Here is a 27,010-nt window from a genome sequence, read left to right as displayed (position 1 = left end):
GAGAATATAGTGCAGAGCTAAGAAGTGTAGAAAATGGATACGATGGTGTTAACTGAAAAATCATTTCACAGAGACCTTACCATCAAGTGGAGTAAACAGTTAAAAACAATTAAACTGAAGTTACAATATCAAACTATTTAATTTGGATGAATATAAGCACAATAATGAAAAAGGTGGGGGAAAGGGGATAGAAAGTGATTTTCAAGAAAAATTATCTTAGAATATTGGAAAAACACACCAGGCACAGTGGCTTGTGGCTTATGCCCGTAATCACAACATTTTGGGAGGCTGAGGTGAGAGGATTGCTTGAATCCAGGAATTCAAGACCAGCCTGGGCAACATAGACAAACCTTGTCTCTACAAAAAAAAATTTTTTTTAATCAGCTGGATGTGATGGCATGTGCCTGTATTCCTAGCTACTTAGGAGGCTGAAATGGGAGGATCGCTTGAGCCTGGGAGGTCAAGGCTGCAGTGAGCTATGACCATGCCGCTGTACTCCAGCCTACATGACAGCAAGAGACTCTATCTTTAAAAACAGAAATGAAAGAAAGAAAATAGCACATGTGGACAAATTTTTGTCAACTTAATGGAGATAAAAGATTCATGTTTCAGAATTTTATATTTTGGAGTAGTTGATACGCAAAAAGAATGTATAAAATATATGCAAGTGATGAACATAAAAATAAAGTAAAAAACTAAATATCAATGCTATTCATCATCCTTTCCTCCTTCCTCACTCTTCATCAGCAGGATCTACCAGCCTGAGTTTTCATTTTTAATCACATCTTTACGTTTCTTTTTAATATATTTTCAGTTTTGCTTATTTTTGAAATTTATAAAATGTATATCTTATATTCTTGTGTTTTGCTTTCTTCACTCAATATTACTTTTTTAATATTCACCCATGTTGATTCACATTGCTGTAGTTCATCTTCACTGCTGAATAGATGTTCCATTATATGAATATTCTATAATATATTCATCAATTTTTCTAAGAACATTGTGTTATTACCAGTTTGTTGCTAATATGATGCTGATACAAATATTCCTGTACCTATCTTTAGATACAAGAGCAAGTATTTCTTTATAATATATAGCACATGCAGGAATATAATTGCTCAGTTATGGGGTTCATGAATTTTTTTTTTTTGAGCTAGAGTTTTGCTCTTGCTGCCCAGGCTGGAGTGCAATGGCGCGATCTCAGCTCACCACAACTTCCGCCTCCCGGGTTCAAGCAGTTCTCCTGCCTCAGCCTCCCGAGTAGCTGGAATTACAGGCATGCACCACCACGCCTGGCTAATTTTGTATTTTTAGTAGAGATGGGGTTTCTCCATGTTGGTCAGGCTGGTCTTGAACTCCTGACCTCAGATGATCTGCCCACCTCGGCCTCCCAAAGTGCTAGGATTTACAGGCGTGAGCCACCATGCCCAGCCATGCATTTTCAACCTTACAAAATAGTGCAAACTTGTTTTTAAAAGTATTATTATACCTTGTGTACATTCCCTCTGGCAACATTTAAGAGTTCCCTTGATTCCCATACTTGCCATCACTACGTATGGTAAGATTTTGTATATCAGTAGGGCAAATGTGTAATAATAACTGCACTTTAAAATTGCACTACCATAATGAGGTTTATTGTTGTTTTATATAATTAATGACCACTGTGCTTCCCCTCCTGTGAAATACCTGCTCATATACTTTGCTCAATTTTCTATTGGATTGTTATTTGAATTTTCTTTTTACTTCATAGGACTTCTTTATATATTATAAATACCAATTCTTAATTTATTTCTGTGTTGTAAATATCTTAGTTTGGGGCTTTGTAGTTTTCTTGACGAAATCTTTTGATAAATAGAGATTTTTCTTTTTAATGTTGAATTTATCAATGCTTTATTTTTCAGCAATGAGCTGTTTTCTTGCTTTTGCTATGCTGAGATTACAGATATTCTCTTGTATTGCCTTCTAAAACAACAATAAGCAAACTGCAGCTCACATTTGTAAATACAGTGTATGGAAACACATCCACATCCATTCTTTTATATAATATCTATGCCACCTTTGCATTACAAGAACAGAGTTGATAGTTGTGACCATATGGTCCACAAAGCCAAAAACTTTTACTATCTGATCAGTTAGGAATAAGTGTGCTGATCTGGTTCTAAAAGATTATTAGATAGTCAATCTTTTCCTCCCAGATCTAGTGTGGCAACTGTTATGTATCAAGTTTTCATACATGTGTAGGTCTCTCTATGGGCTCTCTTCTCTTCTATTGGTCTATGTGTCCATCTGTGTGTCATTTCAACACTGAGTTAACACAGCTTTATAGGAAATCTTGGCATCAGGTAAACCAAATTCTCACACTGTAATCTTCTTCAAGAGTATTTTCCCTTTACTTGGATATTCACTTTTCTATAAAATTTTAGCTCTAGTTCAGACAGTTTCATGGGAAATACAACAGGTGTTTTGATTAATATATAGATTAGGTTAATCTGCAGATCAGTGTTGTCATCTTTATTACTTTGATTACTAACCATGAAGATGCTATATGTTTGTGTTCATTTTTACACACATGCTCACACGTACACACATACATGGTCTTTAATGTCTTTTAATAAGGTTTAAATTTTTTCAATAGGGTTTGCACATCTTTGATATATTCGTATATGTTAATTGTGTAATGCTGAATGTTATCTCTTTAATTGACCTTTAAACACCATTGCTATTTTTAGATATTCATCTTACATCCAAGAACCTTATTAAACTTGCATTACTTCTAATAATTTGCCTGTATATCCTTTTGGCTTTACTATGTACAAAAATAATGATAGTTTTGCTTTTTCCTTTTCAATAATTTTAGATTAGATTTCCTTCTCAAATGCACAACTTACAATGCTAAGGACAATAATAAATAGAAGCAGTGATGGTGCCTAATTGTCTCATTCCTCATTTTAGTATTTCATTATTGAATATAAATGCTTACTGTAAATTTTTGATAGATCCGTTTGTCAGGTTAGAAAGAATGCCTTCTATTCCAAAATTTCAGGAATTCTTATTATGAATGAATTTTATAAAAAGTTTTGCTGTACATATTAACCATTTTCCCCTTAATCTGTTAATATAGTACTTATATTACCTAATGTTAAAGTACATTTGCATGACTGGGATGCATATACAAATTAAAAGTGATACCTTATCTTTCTAAATGCACTGTTGGATTTTATGTGGTAATGCTGCATTTATTATTCTGTGCATGTTATGGAGCTTGGCTGTAATCATTCTTCTTGCATTGTCTTCATTTGGACTTGTTACCATTTGTCTAGCTTTAGAGAATGTGGTGAAAGTGTGCCCTTCTTTTTACTAGGCTCTGGAATAACTTATATATTATTGCTGGTATGTTTTATTTGTTTTGTAGATGTCACTCAGAAATCATCTTGGCATTGTATTTTCTTTTTGGGGAGATTTTTAATTATTAATTCAATTTCTTTTATGGTTATAAATCTATTCAAGATTTCTATTTCTTCTTGAATCAGTTTTACATTTTCCTCCTAGATTTGTCTATTCCACCTACAGTTTTAATTTTGAGTTTAAAGTTTTTCAGCGTTTTCACTTATCTTTTAACTCTGTTTTGTCTCTAATGAGATACCTTTTTTATATTTCATATTGTTTATCTAACTCTTTTTTCTTTTTGCACATCAGTTATGCCAACGTTTGGATGATTTCATTTTTTTTCTTTCCAAAGAAGCAGTTTTTCCTTTTATTAATTCTAAGAGATGTTTCCTTTTTCATTGACTTATACTCCTGTCTGTATTATATGCTATCCTCTATTTTGAATTTGTTCAATTGTTCTCTTTCAAACATTTAATATGGATTATTGAAAGATTGTTTTTAATTTCTAACAGTGTGGGATTTTTGAAAATTATTCTGTAAATATTGATTTATTGATTAACTGTATTGTGGTCAGAAATATAGTTTGTATAATTCTGATTTATTAAAATTTGTTGAGACTTACTTGCTCTATGGTGAAAAAACTCTATCATACCGGTCCCCTGATATTTATTGATGCTTGATTTATGGTTTTAAATATGATTTATTTCCAAAAATGTTCTTTGTGGTCTTGAAAAACATGTCTATTTTCCAATAGAAAAATATTTTGCATGTCTGCTAGATTATGCTTCTTTATTGTATTATTCAAATCTCTCATATAGTTGCATTGTTCAATTATCAATGACAGGGAGTGGTGTTAAAATCTTCCACTATGATCCTGGATATTTCTATTTTTCCCTGTAATTTTGTCAATTTTTTGCTTCATATGCTTTTAATCTTTGCTATTATATTCTGTTTTTTTTTTTTTTTTTTTTTTGGTTGTTGTTGTTGAGACGGAGTCTCGCTCTGTCGCCCAGGCTGGAGTGCAGTGGCGTGATCTCAGCTCACTGCAAGCTCCGTCTTCCAGGTTCATGCCATTCTCCTGCCTCAGTCTCCCGAGTAGCTGGGACTACAGGTGCCCGCTGCCATGCCTGGCTAATTTTTTGTATTTTTAGTAGAGATGGGGTTTCACCGTGTTAGCCAGGAATCTCTGCTATTATATTCTTAAGAAGTATTATATTCTCCCAGTGGATTCAAACTTGCATTAATATATAATGATACTGTTGATCTCAAATGTTTCTGTCTTAAGGTCTTAAGTCTATGTTATCTTATATTATTATATTAGAACAATATGAAATTGATGTTTTTTTAAGGTTAATAAGTGGCAAATTTATAGAGTTCAATCCAATAGCCTTGTCAGTTTTCTCTTTTTTTCTCTGTGTGCTTTTGTATTAGGTATGTCTCTAATAAACAGCATGTAGCTTGATCTTTTAAAAGCATCCGTACAATAACCTATGCCAGTTCATAGTGTTTCCTGATATATTTGGATTTCTTCTTATTGCTTTATCTTGTATTTTCTTTTTGTCTCAATTTTTGTGATTTTTTTCTTGTTAAATTTAAAAAAAACTTTAGAGAAAATACATTTAACACAGTTTATTTGAGTAGAAGATGATTCATGTATGAGGCAGCACCCAGAACTAGAAGGGGTTCAGAGAGCTCAGCTGCAGTAGCATGGGCAGCAGGCTTTGACAGGCTGACATGGAAGGAAGGCAAAGAAAATCTATTTGATGGCTTAGAGTGGAAAATCCCTAGGAAGAGGTTAGTTGGTGGCTTCTGACTGGTAAAGTCTCTAGTTTTGTTGTACTGCTTATATTGTGCATTGGTTTGCTTATGTAAAAATCTAAAATGCTGAGGCTGTGTCAGTTTACTGACCCTCCAATTAGAATTGTTTTGGCTGGGCATGGTGGCTCACGCCTGTAATCCCAGCACTTTGGAAAGCCAAGGTGGGTGGATCACAAGGTCAGGAGATCAAGACCATCCTGGCCAACATGGTGAAACCTGGTGTCTACTAAAAATATAAAAATTAGCTGGGCATGGCGGCGTGTTCCTGTAATCCTAGCTACTCAGGAGGCGGAGGCAGTAGAATCGCTTGAACCCGGGAGGCGGAGGGTGCAGTGAGCCGAGATCGCGCCACTGCACTCCAGCCTGGCAACAGAGTGAGACTCTGTCTCAAAAAAAAAGAAAGAAAGAATTTTTCAACAGTTGCCGTGTTCTAGATTGATTGGGGTTTTTTCCCCCATTTTTTTCTTTTATAATTTTAGAATATAAACTTTCAGTTTTTCTTAGTGATTACCCTTGAAATTTTAATATGCATACTTAGCAAAGCCTAACTGTGATCAGTATACTTACCCTCAGCCCAAGAACAAAAGAACCTTCTAAGGTAATCCTAATGATTCCCTCACTGTTTGCTGCTGTTGTTTCCCAAACATTTAGCTCTTTGTTGTGTTGTTTCTACTCTACAAGTTGGGCATTATTATTATTATTGATTCATGATTACTTTATAAATTTCTCCTTCTAGAATACTGATTAGATGCCTATTTGCCATTATTTCAATTTCTGTATTTATCAACCCCTCTTATTTTCCAACTATTGGCCTCTGCCTTCTGCATTCTATAAAAATTTTCCAGATCTATATTACAATTCATGAATTCTGCATTTAGATGCTTCTATTACACTGTGCAACACTTAAGTTTTACATTCATTTGTTATGGTTTCCAATTTTAAAATTTCTAGAGGTGAATGCTTTCTTAATCATGCAGCTTAACCCTTGTAGCCCCAAAATTGGAGTTTCTCCTCCCAGTCTAATAGTGATTTCTACTCAATGTTTATGCTGTAGCCCAGAATGCAATAGGCTCAACACTTTCTACTGCTTTCATTTCCATTTATTTACCCCACCAATTGGTGTGTAGTCTAACAGATAGTCTGTATTTATTTGTTTAAAAGCAACCCTGAATTATAATTCTAAATAATATTAACATAAGCAGAGGAGATAAAAACTTGGCCTAACAGCTACTAAGAATAACTACAAGTTTATTGTGCTAAAAAATGATATGATATTGATGCAAAAAGCAACAAAGCTGACCTACAGACCAGGATTTCTGTGAGATAGAGTTATATCCCAGAATTTAATACATAATAAAGATGGTATGCAAATCAGATGGTTCCATAAATTATGATAGGAAAATTGCTCACTATGGAGAAAAATTCCCACCTATTACCACATAAAAGGATGGAATTTAGATACATTAAAGAAATAAATCAAGGAAAACTATAAAGATAGAACGTAATGTGCCCTAGGGTAAGGGAAGAACATCTTAAAACTCCAAAGACATCAATTAATTGATTTAATCACATCGAAATAAAGAATTTAAGTGAATAAAGAGAATGATTCCAAAGAGATTTTCTGTATCTAAAACCATAAGAAAAATATTATGCAGAATATACATATGAGAGGAAACTCATTTTTTAAAAAAAGCATAGGAATCTCAAATTTTAAAAATAGGGTAAGGAAGTTATAAACTTGATTTCAACCAAAACTTTTTTCTCTTATTTTCTTGTATCCTTTTCTCTACCCGTTGCTTGGCAGAATTCATTGCCTCAGGGAAGGAAGAATGCAGCAGAAAAGCAGAGAAAAATACTAGTTTGGTGTCAAAAGCACAACTATGAAATACGTAACTTTTAGGGCATAAAACATTATATTTGGAAAACTAGATGAAACTCCAGGCTTCCTTGTCCTCAAACTATACAAGAATGGCTGGCATGCAAGGAACAAGGAAAGTCATGGCAGAAACAGAGCTTATGTGATGTCAGGCTCCCGAGCTGGGTGTTCTGTTGGAAAGTCTCACAGAGAATTAGGAATTCAAGACCAGACCAAACTGGGCCCCTATCCCCAGGGGACAGTCTGGAGCCAGCAAGATCCCAGCGTTCCTGTCCCTCAGCCTGGCTCCCTAGGACAGCACTGCAGACAGGCCTAAGGCTACTTTCCAGTGCACCTTGTAGCCCCACGAGGAACAGGAGGTTCCCTTATGCCTGAGAGCAGAGCAGAGGCAGCTGCTCCAAGAGCCCTTAGTCGGATCAAGGTAAAAGCACCAGCGGCTCACGGTCACAGTGGGAATGGGATGCTGTAGATGCATCTGTGTGGATGTAGAATGATTTCAAGGACCAGCCTCCCTCTTTCCCTAAGTCCTTGCCTTCAATTATAGACAAACCCAGAGAAAGGGAGGGGAACCCCACTAGACTAGCCGTTCTCAACAGGGAACTATTTTGCCTCTCAGCAGATATTTGGCAATGTCTGAAGATGTCTGGTTGTTACAATTGGGAGGTGCTGCTGGTGTCTGGCAGACATGGGTCAGGGATGCTCCTAAATATTCTACAATACACAGCTTCCCAAAGAATTACCCAGCCCCGAATCTCAATAGTGTCAAGGCTGAGAAACTCTGCCTAAACTGAGATTAGGTTTTAATCCTATGGCAAAATAAAGATTTATAATAAAAATTATGTTCATTTATTTAAAAGTAAAGAAAATTGCATGGAATTTTCACTAGTTCATGGAATAAAATATGCATCCACTTTTTTATGCAAAGGAATGTATTATTTCTCTAATATAAAATAACACTCATCATTTCTGGATTTAATGAAGAGGTTTTTGGGTCAAGAAAAACTTAAGTAATTTTAAAGGAAAACAAAGTACTATACCTGGCACAGGGAGAGGAAAGAGAAATGGAAGCAGGAAGACAGATGCCAGAAGCTTACAATAATATCCTAAGCTGAGGAGAGGAGGAAAGCAGGGGAGAGGGAAGTTTTGTGCAGCTGAGTCATCCGTGGAACATCGTTCAGAGGAGAAGTTGTTTCTAACCAACAACAAGGGGGCCACGAGCATTTTCAGAGGTGAGATGGGCTCTCTTCCAAACTCTACACTTCAAGTTTACTGAGAATATGGTATGAGAACCCCAACCAACGAACTGGCTAGGTCAAATATCAGCAAAGGAAAAAATGGGAAATATTTTCAAAAATAGCATGAATGAAAGCAAAGGTCAAAATCAATGGAGAGAACACAGAAAGGAGGAAGGAAAGGAGAAAAAGATCTAGAAGCAATTACTATGGGTAATAAGCAAATCAGTCTTATGTTAATGACATGCCTAAGTGTTCCATTTTTATGTGAAAGGAAATAACTGTGAATTATCACCAACATAAACACTAATTAAAAGAGATTAAATGTCTTGGGATGAAATGTCATAACATAACACACTGTCAGTTTGCGGTGCTCTCAAAATGTTAATGACCTCTAACTTCAGCTGTTTCCATTACCCACAATCTCAAGGGAAAGAAACCTCAGCTGCAGGACTCCCAGGGGGGAGCTCAGAGCTTTGTCCCATCTCCTCGCTGTTAGTAGATAAAGTTTCATTGAAAACAAGTCAATGACATTTGCCCATAATTCAGAAGGCACCATGTTTTCTAAAAACGATTTTTCTCTTCCCAGAAAGTACTTGAGTTTATCTTACCATTTCAATAATGTTCCAGACCTGATTCAGTCAGTCTCAAATGCCCTTTGGAATAATAGTCTTCTATTCTCTAGCAGTGACATTTCTCCAGCAACAGTGGCATCTGCAGAAAATTTAGGAAGTGAGAGCTCATCATTTTGTAAATTCATTCTGGAAAAAAAGTGTGAGTCAGGATGAATTTATAACCATTTTACCAGGACAGATCCTAGAATTCTTCCTTAACTGTTAATTTAGAGTATATTCTGAGTGGCCACACCTCCTCATTTACTTTAATAAAAATCATTTGTACTTCTGATTGCTACAATTATTTTTACCTCCCAGCCAAATAAATTAGGCAAGCACCCTGTGGTCACTTCACAGATTAGTCATCCTCTCCTATCTATTCTACTGACCCAGTTTCTCTCACACAGCCACGACATGTGCCATCCCATCTAACCAGCAACACTTTTGAACATATGAACCTCTATGTGTATGTATCTGTTGTCCGGTAAAGTATGTGTCTTTGTACATCTACAGCGCATAAGTATGTACACATTTATGCTTGGTACAATTTTGCTTGCGTTTGACAAATGCTTATTGAGATTTTATTAAACACAAACCCTCAAATAAGTTCCTGATTTCAGGAAATTTGTAACATTTGGGGATGCAAGGCTGGAGACAAGAGCAATAATGAGAAAAGCAATATGGGGCAGTATAGATAAGTGTCACATCTATGATCCAATTAAAGTCCTCAGTAAATAACAAGAGGAGGAGTCCTTTAGCGGGAAACATCCTGGAAATCTTCAGGGCAGTGGGTTACACACCATGAACCTTGAAAACTTTTACAGAATGTTGATTGAGATGCACAGAATAAGACATTCTGCCTGTTCTGTTAAAGTAACCATTAACCACATGTGACTATTTAACTTGAGCTGAAATAAAAGTAAAAATTCCGTCATACTACTGAGCACGTTTCAAGTGCTCAGTAGCCACATGTGGCTAATGGCTACCAAATTGCACAGTATAGAACATTTCCATCATTGCAAAAAAATCTGTTGGCGTGCTCTGTAACTTGAAAAAAATGTGATAATTATCCATAGGAAACTACAGGTGTTTTACAGATAAATTGGGCACCAGTAAGAATGCCACATTTGCTGGAGCACAAGGTATAAATAAAATAGTAGTGGAATAAGATTGGAAAGGGAAGTTAAAATCAAATTTCAGTGGTCCTGAAGGCATTCATTCAAAGTCAGAGGTTTGTTTAGACCAGAGGACTGAGATTTAGAAGGATTAATCGTTGGTCATGTGTAAAATAATGACCTGAAAGGCAACCAGACAATGGGCGCTCAGCGATGGCTGCACATTAGAATCATCTGGGGAACTTTTAAAGCCCTGATTGCCCAGGCCATACCCCAGATGAATTAAATCAAAGTCACTGGGGGTCAACTTGTATATCAGTATTTTTAAAATCTCCCCAGGTAATTCCAATATGCAAAAGTATTGAGATACTTGCTGTTTTTATGTGCACAGCATCCCTTCTCCCACTTCTGTCAAGAATAGCCTCTTTCTCCTGATGAGTTTCCCCTTTTTCTATCCGATCTTGGTGGACTTTCCAATCATAATAAGCTGATGCCCTGGTCACACGACATAGCTTGGAACCAAATCCTGGCAAATCATAATACCCCAGTTATGCTGGCTAAGAGACCACATACCAGGTTTAGACTGTAATCCAAATTAGGCAAATAAGAGCCTGTTCTGAGATTTTGCATGCATTTTTCTGGTTGAAAAGGCTATTTCATCTAGGAGGTCACTAAACTAAGATGATGTTAGCCTTAATATTTCTGTGATACATTCTTCTCTCTACCTCATGGCCACCATCACGCCACTGAATGGTAGAAAGTCACCAACACAAGAAAATTACAAAATTCACAGACAAAAGCACAGCTAAAACATTTTGCAGTAGGAATGTCAATGAAGAGACAGAAAGAAGACCTCATGACATTCCTTGGGCTCTTGGCAAAGTCCCTGAGGGCAGCTCTATCTCTGGATTTCCCAGTTGCCTGAGCCAAGAAATTACCTAACTACTCTTTCTGCTATTGCTTGAATTTGTTTGAGATATGTTTTGGTCCTTTTAATCGTAAAATATGTATATAGAGAGATGTCGAATGTAGCTTTGCCAAACATGTTTGACCATAGATCCCTCTTAGAAAACCTATTAACAATTTATAAAACACTCATCTTTTTTCAAAAGTGCTACAAAGAATTGCTGAAACGTGAGCACCCTGAGTATGACAACCATGGCAAGACTCACTTGTAAACCTGGAGTGCAAGATAATTGACTTAAGCTAATAGAAGCAAAGAACAACAAAGAGAATGTGTAGGAGCACAGGGGTACCTGAAAGGTGGATCAGAAAGAGAAATGATCCTGAAGGAAGGAACCAGAGAAGGGTAGTACAAGGAGTTCCACCATCTCCATCATTACCACATCTCCACCATCTCCACATTACCTTAGTGCCTTGTATACAAATATGAACTTAATCTATGTTGACTACACAGTTCAACCTTCAGGGTTATGCAAATAGCCTCATTCTTGTGCCAGAAGGAGGAGGTCTGTCTTAAGTCAAGACCAATGGTAACCTAGAACACTGTACTGTAGGGTAGAGGTTTAAAGTGAAGAAAGAAAATAGTCAAAGCTCATGTATCCATGTAGTTCATTCTCTTGACTTTTCAGACTTTGGATTGCTTTTTCATTGGTAATCCCATGGAGCGTATTTATTAAGATAAACCCAGGGCCATGTCTAATTCAAAGGGGCATCTTCCCACGTGACAGGCCTCACACAGCCTTGCCTAAGTCATTTGGGCCTGCTGACTAAACCAAAGTATGTTATCTAAGAATAAGGAACCCTAAAGACCAACTCTTACTGAAAAAAACTTAGCAAGACAGACAAAAAAATAAAAATTCCAAAAGCAAATGCACCCTCCAGTCCAGTTCACTACCCCAACTACTCTTTTTATATAACTCCCTTTTGAATCTGTTTGAAGAGTTGATCAGCCTTGGGGATTGCATCTAGTTCTTGATGTCTTCTCACCTTAAAACACAAACAACAACCTACTCAGCTCTTTTGCCCAGCCATCCCCAGATATGAATTAATGGGGCTTACTGTGTTTGGTGTTAATGATTCTACATAATGACTAGAGGCCAGTGAAGCAGAGAAAATATTAGAAGAAGTAATCATAATTGGCTGGTTGAAAAAACTGGGTGAGGATCAGATTTACTCACAGGAGGGGAAATAAGGCTTTTAACAGGAAGAAAATAGCTGGTAATATAGGCATTCTTTGCACCCAGCAATCTTTCCACTGCTGATATTTCCTGTCACTTTTACTTGAGGATTCAACCTTTACCTTACACTACCTCAGGCATTTTATGTAACTTAACTCAAGCAATTTTCAGATGCCAGTCTCTATTGGATGTGTTCTGTGTTTTAAAGAAATTTTACAATATATTCCCACTTACAGATTTTAAAATGTAGGATTCTATGACAAATGATGAAGAAAAATCTCTTCCCTGGTAAGAGGTTGCTTGAGATGGCCTTTTTAAGACCTCTTCCAGTTCTGATAGTGAATGACAATATTTAAATGTTCAAAAATATGCACATTGTGTGAATGCCCAAAAAAAAAAAAATAGAGGATGGAGGATGGAGAGAATGTAAGGGATTTTGCTATTTTGTTTCTATAATCAAAAAATAGTTTTCTGCAGCCTCCCTTTCAGTTAGTTTGTTGTATAAACACATTTGTGAATAGAAAATTTAAGAGACCTTTAACATTTGAGAAATTCAGCTGTTTCAACAGTCACCATGTCAAGCACACAATGACACTTGGTTTTCACTGAGCCTCATAGAATCGGATTACCCAGCAATGATGAGATGAAGGTGTATGTTGTAAACAGTAACAGGCTACTTGATAATGAGAATCTTACATGTTATCCCAAGTCAGGTGGGTTCAAAGTCAAAGGGATTTGGATGCCCTGCTGGTAAAAAAAAAAAAACTTTCCCATGTAGTCTGTCAATCCATTCATTTAAAAAACAAACAAACAAACAAAAACAAACAAAAAAACAGGGTTTGAAAAAGTATCCTATCATAAACCTGTGGATTTCAAACTGTCTTTTTCAAGTAGAAGATGTCCAAAATATGGAAATTGGATTTTAAAAAGCCTACAGGTGGTAGAAGAAAATGAGACTCCTTTGAGTTCTTTCTCTAGCCCCTCCATAATCTCAGAGGTTCCAGCAAGCAAGGTGTGAAAACCATGATACGAAATTATTTCCCCATTCATTGTCAAGTATGGCATCCCCTGAAGTTTTGCAACATATCAGCCCTGACTGAATGGCCTGAGAAAGCAATTGATTAATTAGAAATAGGAATCTTTTGTATCTTCTAGAGTCTCCTTTAAAAATGTAAATGTTCTTGGGAGGAGAAACATCTTAAGCAATTATGAGAGATTATTTTGTGAATTCAATTTTGCAGCATGGAAGCTTAGCTGATAACAAAGCTTTATGGAATGGGGTACAGATAATGGAAGTTAAACAAACTAAACGAGATGTAACCAAGGAAAAACTTCTTTACTTCCCGAGGTTACACAGGGTCCACCTAACAAGATATCAATACCTTTTTTTATATAACCATAAAGATAATTGTCTTTTTCTTTCCAAATTTTATTTTAGGTTCGAGGGTACATGTGCAGGCTTATTACATGGGTAAATTGCATGTTGTGGGGGTTTGGTGTACAGATTATTTTGTCGCTCAGGTGACATACTACCCAATAAGCAGTACCCAATAAGTACTTTTTCTATATTCACCCTCCTCTTACCATCTACCTTCAAGTAGGCCCCAGTGTCTATTGTTCCTTTGTGTCCACGTGTACTCAATGTTTAGCTCCCACTGATAAGCAAGAACATATGTATGCATGTCTTTATGGTAGAATAATTTATATTCCTTTGGGTATATATTCAGCAATGGGGTTGCTGAGTCAAATGGTAGCTCTGTTTTAAGTTATTTGAGAAATCTCCAAACTGCTTTCCACCATGGCTGAACTTATTTACCTTCCCACCAGCAGTGGATATTATTTTTCTCCACAATCTTGCCAGCATCTTTTTTTTTTTTTTTTTTACTTTTTAATAACACCTAGAGGAATGAGAAAAGAGCAAACCAATCTCAAAGCTAGCGGAAGAAAATAAATAACCAAAATCAAAGCTGAATTGAATGAAATTGAGATGCAAAGAACCATACAAAAGATCAATGAAACTAAAAGTTGGTTCTTGGGGAGAATAAGATTGATAGACTGCCAGCTACATTAGTAAAGAAAATAAGAGAGAAGATCTGAAGAAACACAATCAGAAATGACAAAGGGGACATTACCACTGACCCCACAGAAATACAAAGAACTCTCAGAGACAATTACAAGAACCTCTATGCACACATACTAGAAACCTAGAAGAAATTGATAAATTCCTGGAAATATACAACCTCCCAAGATTGAACCAGGAAGAACCTGAAACCCTGAACAGACCATTAATGAGTTCCGTAATTTAATCGGTAACAAAAAGCCTACCAACCAGCAAAAGGCCTGGACCAGATGGACTCATGGCCAAATTTGACCAGACATATGAAGAAGAGCTAGTACCATTCCTACTGAAACTACTCCTCCACAAAAAAAAATTGAGGAAGAGAGACTCATCTCTAAATTATTCTATGAGGCCAGCATCATTCTGATACTAAAACTTGGCAGAGACACAACAAAAAGATATCAATAGTTTTTAAATAATTAAATGGTAAACATTTGAAATATCCTATGCACCAGATACTCTTCCAAGTCTCACTTTATGTATTAATTTATTTTTTGTTTCTTTATTTCTTTATGTATTAACTTATTAATGCAGTCTTTATAACAACTATGTGATGAAAGTTCTATTTTATACTCATATTACAAATGAGGAAACTGAGGCATAGGGGAGTGAAGATCACATAGCTAAAAAGAGACAGAGCCAAGATTCAAATCTAGCTCTAGTTCTAAGGCCTGTGATAACCTCATAGAATGTTTCATCTTCCAGGGGAGTAGACAATTATTTCATATCTCCCCCAGCCCACCCAAAGAATAGCCCCTTCTGAACTTTAACTCTCTCACTTCAGTGATCCTCTCCAGGGTTGTTGATTGCTCCAAAGAAATTAAAATGTTGCATTTTAGAGAACTATGTGCATATTAAGATGATAGTTTTCCTCCAGTTTTACAGCCTAAGCTCTAACCAGCTAAATACTTATCTTGCTTAACTGAAGCAGCATGGTGTTTTTAGGTCTGTCATGTACTACAACCAGGGTGTGTCACAAAACTCCAGGAAAATGACACACACATAAATGTTGATGTGACTATCATCTTCTGGGGCCGAAGTATGACAAGTGGTGACTCTGGGAGTTTGGCCTTTACCAGATCATTAAAGCAAAATGCTTTGTGTCCTGCTCTGTATCTTTTATAGAGGTCCCAACATCAGCCACTATGTAACCTGTCCCATCTGACTCTCAAGAGTGTCTTATAGAGCCCAGTAACCTTTGCATCCTACCAATGGGGGCTCTGCCTAGGAAAAGCTATAGAACCCCATGGAAGTGATCTAGAAAGGGTCACACTCAAATCCTTCTTTGCATAAAGAGAACACTAAGGTCTAGGGAGGTAGATTCATTTGCTCGAGATCACAGAGGTATTAGTGGAAAATCCAGGATTTGAATCTAAACACAATGACACTGGGGTTTAGGTTTATTTATTTGTTTATGGCTATAAGTTAATACACTTAGAAAGTGAATATAAAAACTATGTGATAGGAATCGCCACATCTGGCCATGTTGAAGTAATAGGGACTAGGTTTATCCATCTTCATTAAATAACCAGGAAGTTGGAATAAGACAATGTGGTTTTTATTTTTTATTTTATTTTTTTTTTTTTGAGACAGTCTCGCTCTGTGGCCCAGGCTGGAGTGCAGTGGCGCGATCTCGGCTCACTGCAAGCTCCGCCTCCCGGGTTCACGCCATTCTCCTGCCTCAGCCTCCCAAGTAGCTGGGACTACAGGTGCCCTCCATGGCGCTCGGCTTTTTTTTTTTTTTTTTTGTATTTTTAGTAGAGACGGGGTTTCACTGTGTTAGCCAGGATGGTCTTGATCTCCTGACCTCATGATCTGCCCGCCTTGGCCTCCCAAAGTGCTGGGATTACAGGTATGAGCCACCGCGCCTGGCCGGAATAAGACAATGTCTTTTAGACATTAGAAAAGTCAACAGAGGACTATGAAGTAAATACTACCGTAGCCTCACTTATAACCTCAGAAAAATTTCCAAGCCATGGAGGGAAACCCAAAAAGAACCTGGCAGTCTTGTAGAATTGAGAGGGTAGAATTTGGAGTTAAGGGAGGCCAGAGAAGTTAGCTTTTGTAGGGCAAAATACTAAAAAAAAAAAAAAAAAAAAAAAAAAAAAAGGAAACTGTAAAGAAAGCCCTAGAGATATACAGATGGGGCCTGTCACATCTTCAGCTAAGTACTGATCAGCACACATATTTGAGAAAAGGAACCAGAAAAAGAATCACTAGAATGGAGTAGAGAAAACAATCCCTGAAACTCACACAGGCCTAGGAACGCTGTGAGTTTCCACTAGCCAGAATGGAGAGATTTCCTAGTACAGGGTATGTTAGATGCATTCTTCAGATGGATATTGCCTCAGTAGTGGGATCAAATTAATTCAAGAAGAAAACCTGCTCTGAATCCATCATAACAAACCTTAAAGGCAAGCTTGAAATGATCTGATTGCAAGTAAACATAACTGAATCCCAAAACAAAGTCCAACATTATTTAAAGAGATACTATGAAACTCAGCACCTAATAATGTAAAACACACAAGGTCTAGCATCTAATAAAAATTTGTCAGTCATTCAAACTAGCAGAAAGATACCACCAATAATAGGAGAAAATCAATCAATAAAAAGAGACTCAGAAAGAAGACATATGATAGAATTAACAGATAAGAATATTAGAGCGACTATTAAAAATATAATCCATATATTCAAGAATGTACAAGAAACTATACATACGAGGGAAGAAATGGAAGAGTTATTTTGAAAAGACTCAAACCAAATTTCTAAAGATATTTTAAAAACACCTAAACTAAAAAAATACACTAAATGAATTTGATAAGGGAATTTGAAGATTTAGTAAGAGGAACTATACAAAATGTAACATAGATTTCTTTCAATGGAAAAATAAATAGAGCTTCAGTGAATGAGGGAAAATATCTAACAGTCTGACATATGTGAACTTAGATTTATTTCCAAAAAGAAAGCAGATACGGTAAGGGAGAAAAATAATTGAGGAAACAATGATCCATCTTTTCCAAACTTGATGAAAAGTAAAACCTACAGATCCAAAAATTTAATGAGCCTCAAGCAAAAAAGCATAAAAGGAACAGGAAGAAAACCATATAGTGGCAAATTATAACCAATTTTTTAAAATACTGAAAGTTTTAAAAGTAGCCAGGGGACAAAAAGACATATTATACAGAAAAACATATACAGGGAACTTTTTTTTTTATATTATTATTATTAAGTTTTAGGGTACATGCGCACAATATGCAGGTTTGTTACATATGTATACATGTGCCTTGTTGGTGTGCTGCACCCATTAACTCGTCATATCTCCTAATGCTATCCCTCCACCCTCCCCCCACCCCACAACAGTCCCCGGAGTGTGATGTTCCCCTTCCTGTGTCCATGTGTTCTCATTGTTCAATTCCCACCTACGAGTGAGAACATGCGGTGTTTGGTTTTTTGTCCTTGTGATAGTTTGCTGAGAATGATGGTTTCCAGTTTCATCCATGTCCCTACAAAGGACATTAACTCATCATTTTTTATGGCTGCATAGTATTCCGTGGTGTATATGTGCCACATTTTCTTAATCCAGTCTATCATTGTTGGACATTTGGGTTGGTTCCAAGTCTTTGCTGTTGTGAATAGTGCCACAATAAACATATGTGTGCATGTGTCTTTATAGCAGCATGATTTATAATCCTTTGGGTATATACCCAGTAATGGGATGGCTGAGTCAAATGGTATTTCTAGCTCTAGATCCCTGAGGAATTGCCACACTGACTTCCACAATGGTGGAACTAGTTTACAGTCCCACCAACAGTGTAAAAGTGTTCCTGTTTCTCCACATCCTCTCCAGCACCTGTTGTTTCCTGACTTTTTAATGATGGCCATTCTAACTGGTGTGAGATGGTATCTCATTGTGGTTTTGATTTGCATTTCTCTGACGGCCAGTGATGATGAGCATTTTTTCATGTGTTTTTTGGCTGCATAAATGTCTTCTTTTGAGAAGTGTCTGTTCATATCCTTTGCCCACTTTTTGATGGGGTTGTCTTTTTCTTGTAAATTTGTTTGAGTTCATTGTAGATTCTGGATATTAGCCCTTTGTCAGATGAATAGGTTGTGAAAATTTTCTCCCATTCTGTAGGTTGCCTGTTCACTCTGATGGTAGTTTCTTTTGCTGTGCAGAAGCTCTTTAGTTTAATTAGATCCCATTTGTCAATTTTGGCTTTTGTTGCCATTGCTTTTGATGTTTTAGACATGAAGTCCTTGCCCATGCCTTTGTCCTGAATGGTATTGCCTAGGTTTTCTTCTAGGGGTTTTATGGTTTTGGGTCTAACATGTAAGTCTTTAATCCATCTTGAATTAATTTTTGTATAAGGTGTAAGGAAGGGATCCAGTTTCAGCTTTCTATATATGGCTAGCCAGTTTTCCCAGCACCATTTATTAAATAGGGAATCCTTTCCCCATTGCTTGTTTTTGTCAGGTTTGTCAAAGATCAGATGGTTGTAGATATGCGGCATTATTTCTGAGGGCTCTGTTCTGTTCCATTGATGTATATCTCTGTTTTGGTACCAGTACCATGCTGTTTTGGTTACTGTAGCCTTGTAGTATAGTTTGAAGTCAGGTAGCATGATGCCTCTGGCTTTGTTCTTTTGGCTTAGGATTGACTTGGCGATGCGGGCTCTTTTTTGGTTCCATATGAACTTTAAAGTAGTTTTTTTCCAATTCTGTGAAGAAAGTCATTGGTAGCTTGATGGGGATGGCATTGAATCTATAAATTACCTTGGGCAGTATGGCCATTTTCACAATATTGATTCTTCCTGCCCATGAGCATGGAATGTTCTTCCATTTGTTTGTATCCTCTTTTATTTCATTGAGCAGTGGTTTGTAGTTCTCCTTGAAGAGGTCCTTCAAATCCCTTGTAAGTTGGATCACCACTCCTATTCAACATAGTGTTGGAAGTTCTGGCCAGGGCAATTAGGCAGGAGAAGGAAATAAAGGGTATTCAATTAGGAAAAGAGGAAGTCAAATTGTCCCTGTTTGCAGATGACGTGATTGTATATTTAGAAAACCCCATTGTCTCAGCCAAAATCTCCTTAAGCTGATAAGCAACGTCAGCAAAGTTTCAGGATACAATATTAATGTACAAAAATCACAAGCATTCTTATACACCAATAACAGACAAACAGAGAGCCAAATCATGAGTGAACTCCCATTCAGAATTGCTTCAAAGAGAATAAAATACCTAGGAATCCAACTTACAGGGAACTTCTTATCAAAAACTATACATGCCAGAAGAAAACAGAGGACATAGTTACTGTAATGAAAGAAAAAATGCCCACATAGAATTTTACATTTGGCAAAAAATGTTTCAAAAGTGAAATTGAAATAAGGACCTTTTCAGACAAACAAAAGCAGAGAGAATTCATCTCTAACAGAATGACACTTTAAGAAATGTTAAAGGAAATTCTTCAAACAACAGGAAATGACAGCACATGAAAATTTAAATCTACCCAAAGGAATAAATAACAGTGAAAATGGTACATGTATAGGTGAATGTAAAAAAATCACTTCTTTCTCAATTTTATTAACCTCTTTAAAGAATAATTGATGATTGAAAGCAAACATAATTATTTTTGTGGGCTTTATTACCTAAGTCAAATGTATGATAATAGTAGCACAAAGTACTGTAAAAAATAAAATGAAGGCATAATGTTTTATATTTCTTACATGACACAAGAAATGTGATATTATTATTTGAAAGTAGACAATGCTGAGTTACATAGTAAATTCTAGAGAAACAACTACTGAAAAAAGGCATAACTAATGAGAAAACAACGGGGAAAAAAATGAATCATTAGAAATACTCAATAAGTCCATAAGGAGGGAGGAAACTGGGAAGGGGAGGAACACATGTACCAAATAGAAAATAAATACCAATATGATACATTTAATCAACATTTTATCAATAATCACATTAACTCTAAATAGCCTAAACATTCCAACGGAAAGGCATAAACTTTTAGATTTAATAAAAAATTTTTTAATTTAAGCAAAATTTAACTACCTGCCCTCTAAAAAAAACTTGCTTTAAATGTAAATATACAAAGTAAAAGAATGGAAAAAGATATGTCATGCAAATATTAATAAAACATAAAGAAAGACAATAAAGAACATCAGAGATGCAAACTGCAGAGGAAAGAATATTACCAAGGTAAAGAGGGATAGTCTATTACAAAACAAAATTCAATTAATCAAGATGGCATAAGATTTCTAAATGTATATGACCTAGTAACAGAGCTTCAAAATAAAGAAAAAAACATGAGAAGTTTCAAATCTACAATTATAGTTGAACATTTCAAAATCTCTATCTCAATAATAGAACAAAATACATTAAATTGTTAATTTTAAAGACATGAACAACAACAGAAAACCACACAACCAAAATGACATTAATAGAGCACTTCAGGAAACAACAGCAGAATACGTATTCATTTCAAAAGCACATGGAATATTTACCAAAATATGCCATGTTATATGCCATAATACAATTCTAAATACATTTTAAAAGATTGAAACTACATAAAGTATGGTTTCTAATCACAATGGAATTAAATTAAAAAACAACAGGAAGATGTCTTTTAACATTCCCTAAATATCTGGAAGTTAAACAACATATTTATAAATATCTGTAGTCAAAAAATAAAAAACATCTTGAAATGAATAAAAACTAAAATACACAATATCAAAATCTGTGTCATACAGCTAAAGCAATGCTTAGAATATTATAGCATTAAACACTAATATTTAAAAAGGTATCAAATTAATAATCAGTTTTTTACATGAAGATAAAAAGCAAATGAAAACCAAAATAAGCCAAAAAAAGAAAAAAGAGCTGAACACCAATAGGCCCTCATGGACATAGACATAGAAATCCTTGATGAATTATAAGCCAATTGAATTCAACAATATATTCAAAGGATACTTACTATATCATGGCCAAATAGAATTTATTCCGGAAATACAAGATGTATTCAACATTCATATATCAATGTAATTTACTATGTCAAAAGTATAAAAAATAAACATGCACATCTTAATGAATGCTGAAGAAGAATTTGGAAAAAATTAAAATGTATCATGATAAAAACTCTTATCAAACTAGGAATTACAGAGAACTTCCTCAACCTGAAAAAGGGCATCTGTAGACACTTAACATTATACTAAATAGTGAAAAACTGTAACTATATAATGGTTTCCTTTAAGAACAAGACAAGGATGTTCACTCACACCACACTCATGAAACATCATACTGGAAGTCCTAGATATTGCAATAAGGCAAGGAAAAGATACAAAAGGAACACAAATTGGAAAGGAAGCAATAAAAATATCTGTATTTCAGACAACATGATTGTCTATGTGTACAATCCCAAGTAGCCTACAAAAATGCTACTATATTTAGTAAGTAAGTTCTACGATGTCTCAGGATTCAACATGAAGACACAAATAGCAGTTGCGTGCCTATAAACTAATAAAAAATGGAAACTAAATGTTGTAAATTTATTATTTACTAGCACACTTCATATCCAGATCTTATTTCTAATACTATTCTTCAATAAAAGGAATTAGGGCCTGGGTAAGATGAGTTTCGAGTGTCTTATAGTGCCATAAAGTAAGGAAATGCTCAAAACAGAACAAACAAAAAACCAAAACCACACAATGACAGGGTTATGCAAAGGAACATGGAACTCAAATGAAAGAGCTCCCAAATAAGTTAGAATAATTGCACAACAACATAAAGTAGTATTGGATTATAACCCAAAGAATAAAACAAATACCCCTGAGTCCACACTGATATAAAAAAATGACTTAATAAATAAACCAGAAAAAAGAGACAATTCTGTGCAGAAGAATTCCAAATAATGTATGTATGTTCTCTGCCCTCAAAAATGTGGAATATAACTCCCTACTTTTTCAATATGGCCTGTGCATAGTGACTTCCTTCCGAAATGTACATACAATAAAGGGGAAAAAAGGGAATAACTTTCTACTGGAAAATCTAACACTACTCTAGTCAGGTGATCAAGATAAACATCAACAATGTTAGGTCAAATTGATAGAATGTACCTTTGAAATGTTGTGATGAAAATGAACTTTAGTTCTGTGATCTTCCTCCCCAAAACCCATAACCCCAATTTAATTATGGGAAAAACATCAGACAAATCTCAAGTGAGGAATATTCTACTAAATACCTGACCAATACTCCTCAAAACTATCAAGGTCACCAAAAACAAGAAAAGTCTGAGAAACTATCAGAGACAAACAGAGCCTCCCTAAGAAGATCTGATGACTAAAGAGAATATGATATCCTGGATGGGATTCTGGAACAGAAAAAGAACATTTGGGAAAAACAGGAAATCTGAATCAAGTGTGGGCTTTGGTTAACAATAATGTACCAATATTGGTCTCTTAACTGTAACAAATACACCATGTTAATGTAAACTGTGAATAAAAGGGGGAAATTAGATGCAGATATATGAAAACTGTACTATCTTCATTATTTTTTGGTAGATCTAAAACTGTTTCAAAAATATTGTATTTTAAAATAACATTACAATAGCATCAATAATATGAAATTTGTCAAAATATACATAAGAGCTATACACTAAAATGAGGAGGTATAGCATGTTCATGCATCAGAAGATTCAATATTTTAAAGTAATTTCCCTCAACTAATGTAAATTCAATACAATCCAAACTCTCACTGGAAATTGACAATCTGATCACAAAATTTGTATAGACCAGCCAAAAAATTTGGGAAAAGAAGAAAGTTAGAGGGCATACAAAATTTATTTCAAGATTTACTGATAAAGTAAGCTTAGCAATAAAAACAGCATAATATGGTGTAAAAAGAGCCATGCAAGGGAAACAAGTAGAATTTAGAAATAGACATACACTATTTGACCAACTGATTTTCAACAACGGTGCCAAGGTAATTCAGTTGGGAAACAATAATCTTTTCAACAAACATTAAACAATTGGACATCCAATGTCAAAAAAATTAACCTTGACCTTTACCTCACAATGCATTATAGACCTACAAATTTGGTACTAATAACTATAAAACTTCTAGAAGGAAAAACAGAAGAAAATCTTTGTCAATATTTTTTTAGGCCAAGTTTCCTAAACAAGACACAAAAAGCACCAAGAAATGACAAACTGAACTTGGTGAAAGTAAAAACTTTTGCTTTACAAAAATATTTTTTAAAAAATCAAAGACAATTCACAGACTAGGAGAACATATTTATAAAACATAGGTCTATGAAATGACTGGTATCAAGAACATATAAGGAATTCTTACAATTTAATAAGTAAACAATCCCCTTTTTAAAATAAATAAATTTTAATTGAGAGTGCAACAGTGAAGATATAGAGATGGAAAATAAGCACATGAAAAGATATTCAACATAATTAACCATTAGGGAAATGCAAATTAAAGCCACAATGAGATACTACACACCCACTAGAATGGATAAAACTTAAAAGGCTGAAATTGTCAGGTATTTGCAAGAATATGAGGCAACCAGAAACCTCACATATTGAACATGGGAATGCATTAATATAAGGCACTTTGGAAAACAGTTTGGACACTTCTTGTAAGATAAATATACACTTACTCTATGACCCAGCAGTTTCTAAGTACATTTACCCGAGAGAAAATAAAGCATATGTCTACACAAACATTTGTGTGCAAATGTTCTTAGTAGCTTCCTTCATAATAGCCAAAAATGGAAAGAATCCAAACACCCCTAACTTGATGCACAGATAAACAAAATGTGATTTTTCTCCTACAGTAGAATACTACTCAGCAATAAAAGGAACAAGGTACAGATACTTACAACAATATGAATACCTCTCTAAGTCAAAAAGCCAAACACAAAGACTGTGTACTCTATGAATTCACTTTTAATCAAATTATAGAAAAAGCAAAATTGTAATGATACTAAGCAAATCAGTTGTTGCCTGGGAACAGGAGGTTAAAGAAGATAATTTACTGTAAACAAAGAGTTGGCAATTTTAGTGTCACAGAAATGTTCTATATGATGTTGGTTGGTTGTGCTACTGTATAAAATTGTTAAAATTTATTTAACTGGATACAAAATTGGTGAATTTTATTGTATGTAAAGCAATAAGCCTGAAAGAAACAAAACAAAGATGAAAAAAGAGGAATTATTTTTCTGTAATTCTTTGTAAAATAATTATATCCTTTCCAGAAATAGAAAATTAAAAAGCAGAAGAAAATTAAGTAATGTAGGGGCAGGTGCAGTGGCTCATGCCTGTAATCCCAGCATCTGGGAGGCCGAAGTGGGTGGATCATTTGAGGTCAGGAGTTAGAGACCAGCCTGGCCAACATGATGAAACCCTGTCTCTACTAAAAATAAAATAATTAGCTGGGCATGGTGGCATGTGCCTATAATCCCTACTTGGGAGGCTGAGGCAGGAGAATCACTTGAACCTGGGAGGTGGAGGTTGCAGTGAGCCAAGATTGTGCCACTGCACTCCAGCCTGGGTGACAGAACAAGACTCTGTCTCAAAAAAAAAAAAAAAAAAGTAATATACAAAGAGGAAAAACTTTCCAAATAATAAACTATAGATCATCCAAACTAATTAAATTGGCATTTCTCCTCATCAGTTAACAAACAGAAATACAAAACCTATGCCATAACTCTATCATTTTCTAATTTTCAATTTAAAGAGACAGAAATTTCCCCTTCAGTGTAAATAAAAGTGTTATTATTTCTATGTAATTTTAAATTAATTTTGGAGCTACCTAGACAGATTCACTTATTTAGGTACCATTAGCAAGGTGCCCTCATGGAGAAATATGAAAGATACTTTTAAGGTATTATTTTCCCTCCAACTAGCTGCCTGGCTAGTCTTGGAGAGGGCAAGCTCATCACCTTGGGTTCCATCTGTAAAATTCATACAATATCCACTTGACAGAAGTTGCGAGCAGGGGACAGATGCATTAATAGGCATCTAAGCAATTGCAGATCTGGCATTAAAGCATTGCTACCCATATGTCCTTGTGCTGCTACACGCCAAGGGCTCCTCAGCCAGGCCTTCTCATGGCTACAGCCTCAGTGTCCTTTATCCCCAGCTCAACCCCAGCCTGAGTCCTGATGGCCTGCCAGTGCTGTCTCTGACTCCACTCCAACAAGGACTCCCAGCCAAGCCAGAGACAAAAGGAGCTGTGCTACCTTCCACACCTTCAGTGCTCCCTTTTCAAGGTGGAGGATGCCTAAGAAACCTCAGAGAGCAACAACAAAATTGTTCACATGCAGTCAAAGGTTTCTGTTTCCTGATGCACACATAATAGCAATATTTTTTAAGTACCTACACAAAAACCTGTTCTAATATAGAACATTGACAGTCACCTGGAAATGTGCATGGAGCTAAATTTTACCAACAACATTCATAATAACAAGCACGGTGAGTGTTCAAGGCCAAGAATGAACACTATGTCATATAATCCTTCCGCCAGCCAACTCACCTACATAGGTGTTGTTATTCCTACTTTACAGATAAGAAACTGACTGGACTCAGAAAAGTTCATGAATGTGTTTACAGCTAATAGAGTCAGGATTTGAGCCCATAACAGAAAGAAGGACTTTGTAAATTTATTCATCATTTAGCACCACCTTGTGCACAGCACAAAGGGCTAATATGAATGTCTCAAAAAGGATATTGGGAACAAGTTGTACCTAAAAGAGGACATGAGAAGTAGAGAAGCTTGGCTAACTTTTTCATCTTGAGGTAATGAGCCCACATCATGGCACTAGATAACAACAAAATGAAAGCAGAGAGGGCTGTGCTCTGAGACAAAAGGGCACTTTCTTCTTCCTTCTCAACACCCCACGCTCCTGGAAGACCTGTTGACACACAGCTTTCATTTCCTGCCATACGTTTCCATCATCTACAATTCTTAATCTTCTTACGAACAGGCACATCCTCTGCACACAACCTTCTTTGGGAAATTGATTGAGGGTAGGTAGGTGGGCTAAGTAGCAAGGAGAAATCACTAAGAAGAAAAGGTGGTAAGTGGTTGGATGGGGGTCACTGGAAAGAAAAGAAATCAGAGATACATTTGTACTTGCTTGGAATAAATGACGAAGTAAAATAAGTGTGATCGTTTGAGACAGTCAGTCATTCTGACCTTCATAAAAAGAGCAGGATGATTCCACTTTTCTCCCACTCCAAGCCATTTTAAAGCAATTGAAAAGGGTTCACTTCTACCGGAGAACAGTGCAGCGATACAGAGTTGTTATCTACAAAAAGGGCTTCAGAAGTGTCAGTGCATCCTTTTTTTTTTTTTTTAAAGAATGGGGTAGTGGATTCTAACGAAAATTCATGTGCTTATTCTTGTTTAACTCATCATATAGTAGAAGCAGATATGCAGGGGGAAGAGACCTTAAAGTGAAATTTGAAAGGAATGAAATAGCAAGCTGCTTCCACTTTTTTTTTTTTTTTAAAACCATTTCAGGATTTTATTTCCTGCTAACCTCTGGGGGTGGAAGGCAGAGTGATATACTGAGACAGGCAGTAGCCTAATGTATCTCCTCAGCAGTGACCCCTTCTGAGTGAAGAAAGCAGGTGTGACTGTTTCACTTTCTCATGGAAATAGAAGATTCTCATGTAGCATATGCAAAGATGATC

At 35.8% G+C, this 27,010-nt stretch overlaps 1 long non-coding RNA gene across 4 annotated transcripts in view; it reads right to left on the bottom strand.

Moving 5' to 3' along the window:
- The window catches only part of LOC116463105 (uncharacterized), a 280,319-nt gene that overhangs the window by 139,595 nt on the left and 113,714 nt on the right, over nt 1-27,010 (bottom strand). For all 4 annotated transcript variants that reach the window (XR_009211992.1, XR_009211991.1, XR_009211993.1 and 1 more), the window contains exon 2: nt 8,925-9,027. This is a non-coding gene — a long non-coding RNA (uncharacterized LOC116463105). The remainder of the gene's footprint in view (nt 1-8,924; nt 9,028-27,010) is intronic.

Source organism: Hylobates moloch, unplaced genomic scaffold (genome assembly GCF_009828535.3).
Source record: "Hylobates moloch isolate HMO894 unplaced genomic scaffold, HMol_V3 SCAFFOLD_27, whole genome shotgun sequence".
Taxonomy (NCBI): Eukaryota; Metazoa; Chordata; class Mammalia; order Primates; family Hylobatidae; genus Hylobates; species Hylobates moloch.
The sequence above is the reverse complement of the archived record's forward strand: the minus strand, read 5'-3'. Positions and strand labels throughout refer to the sequence as shown.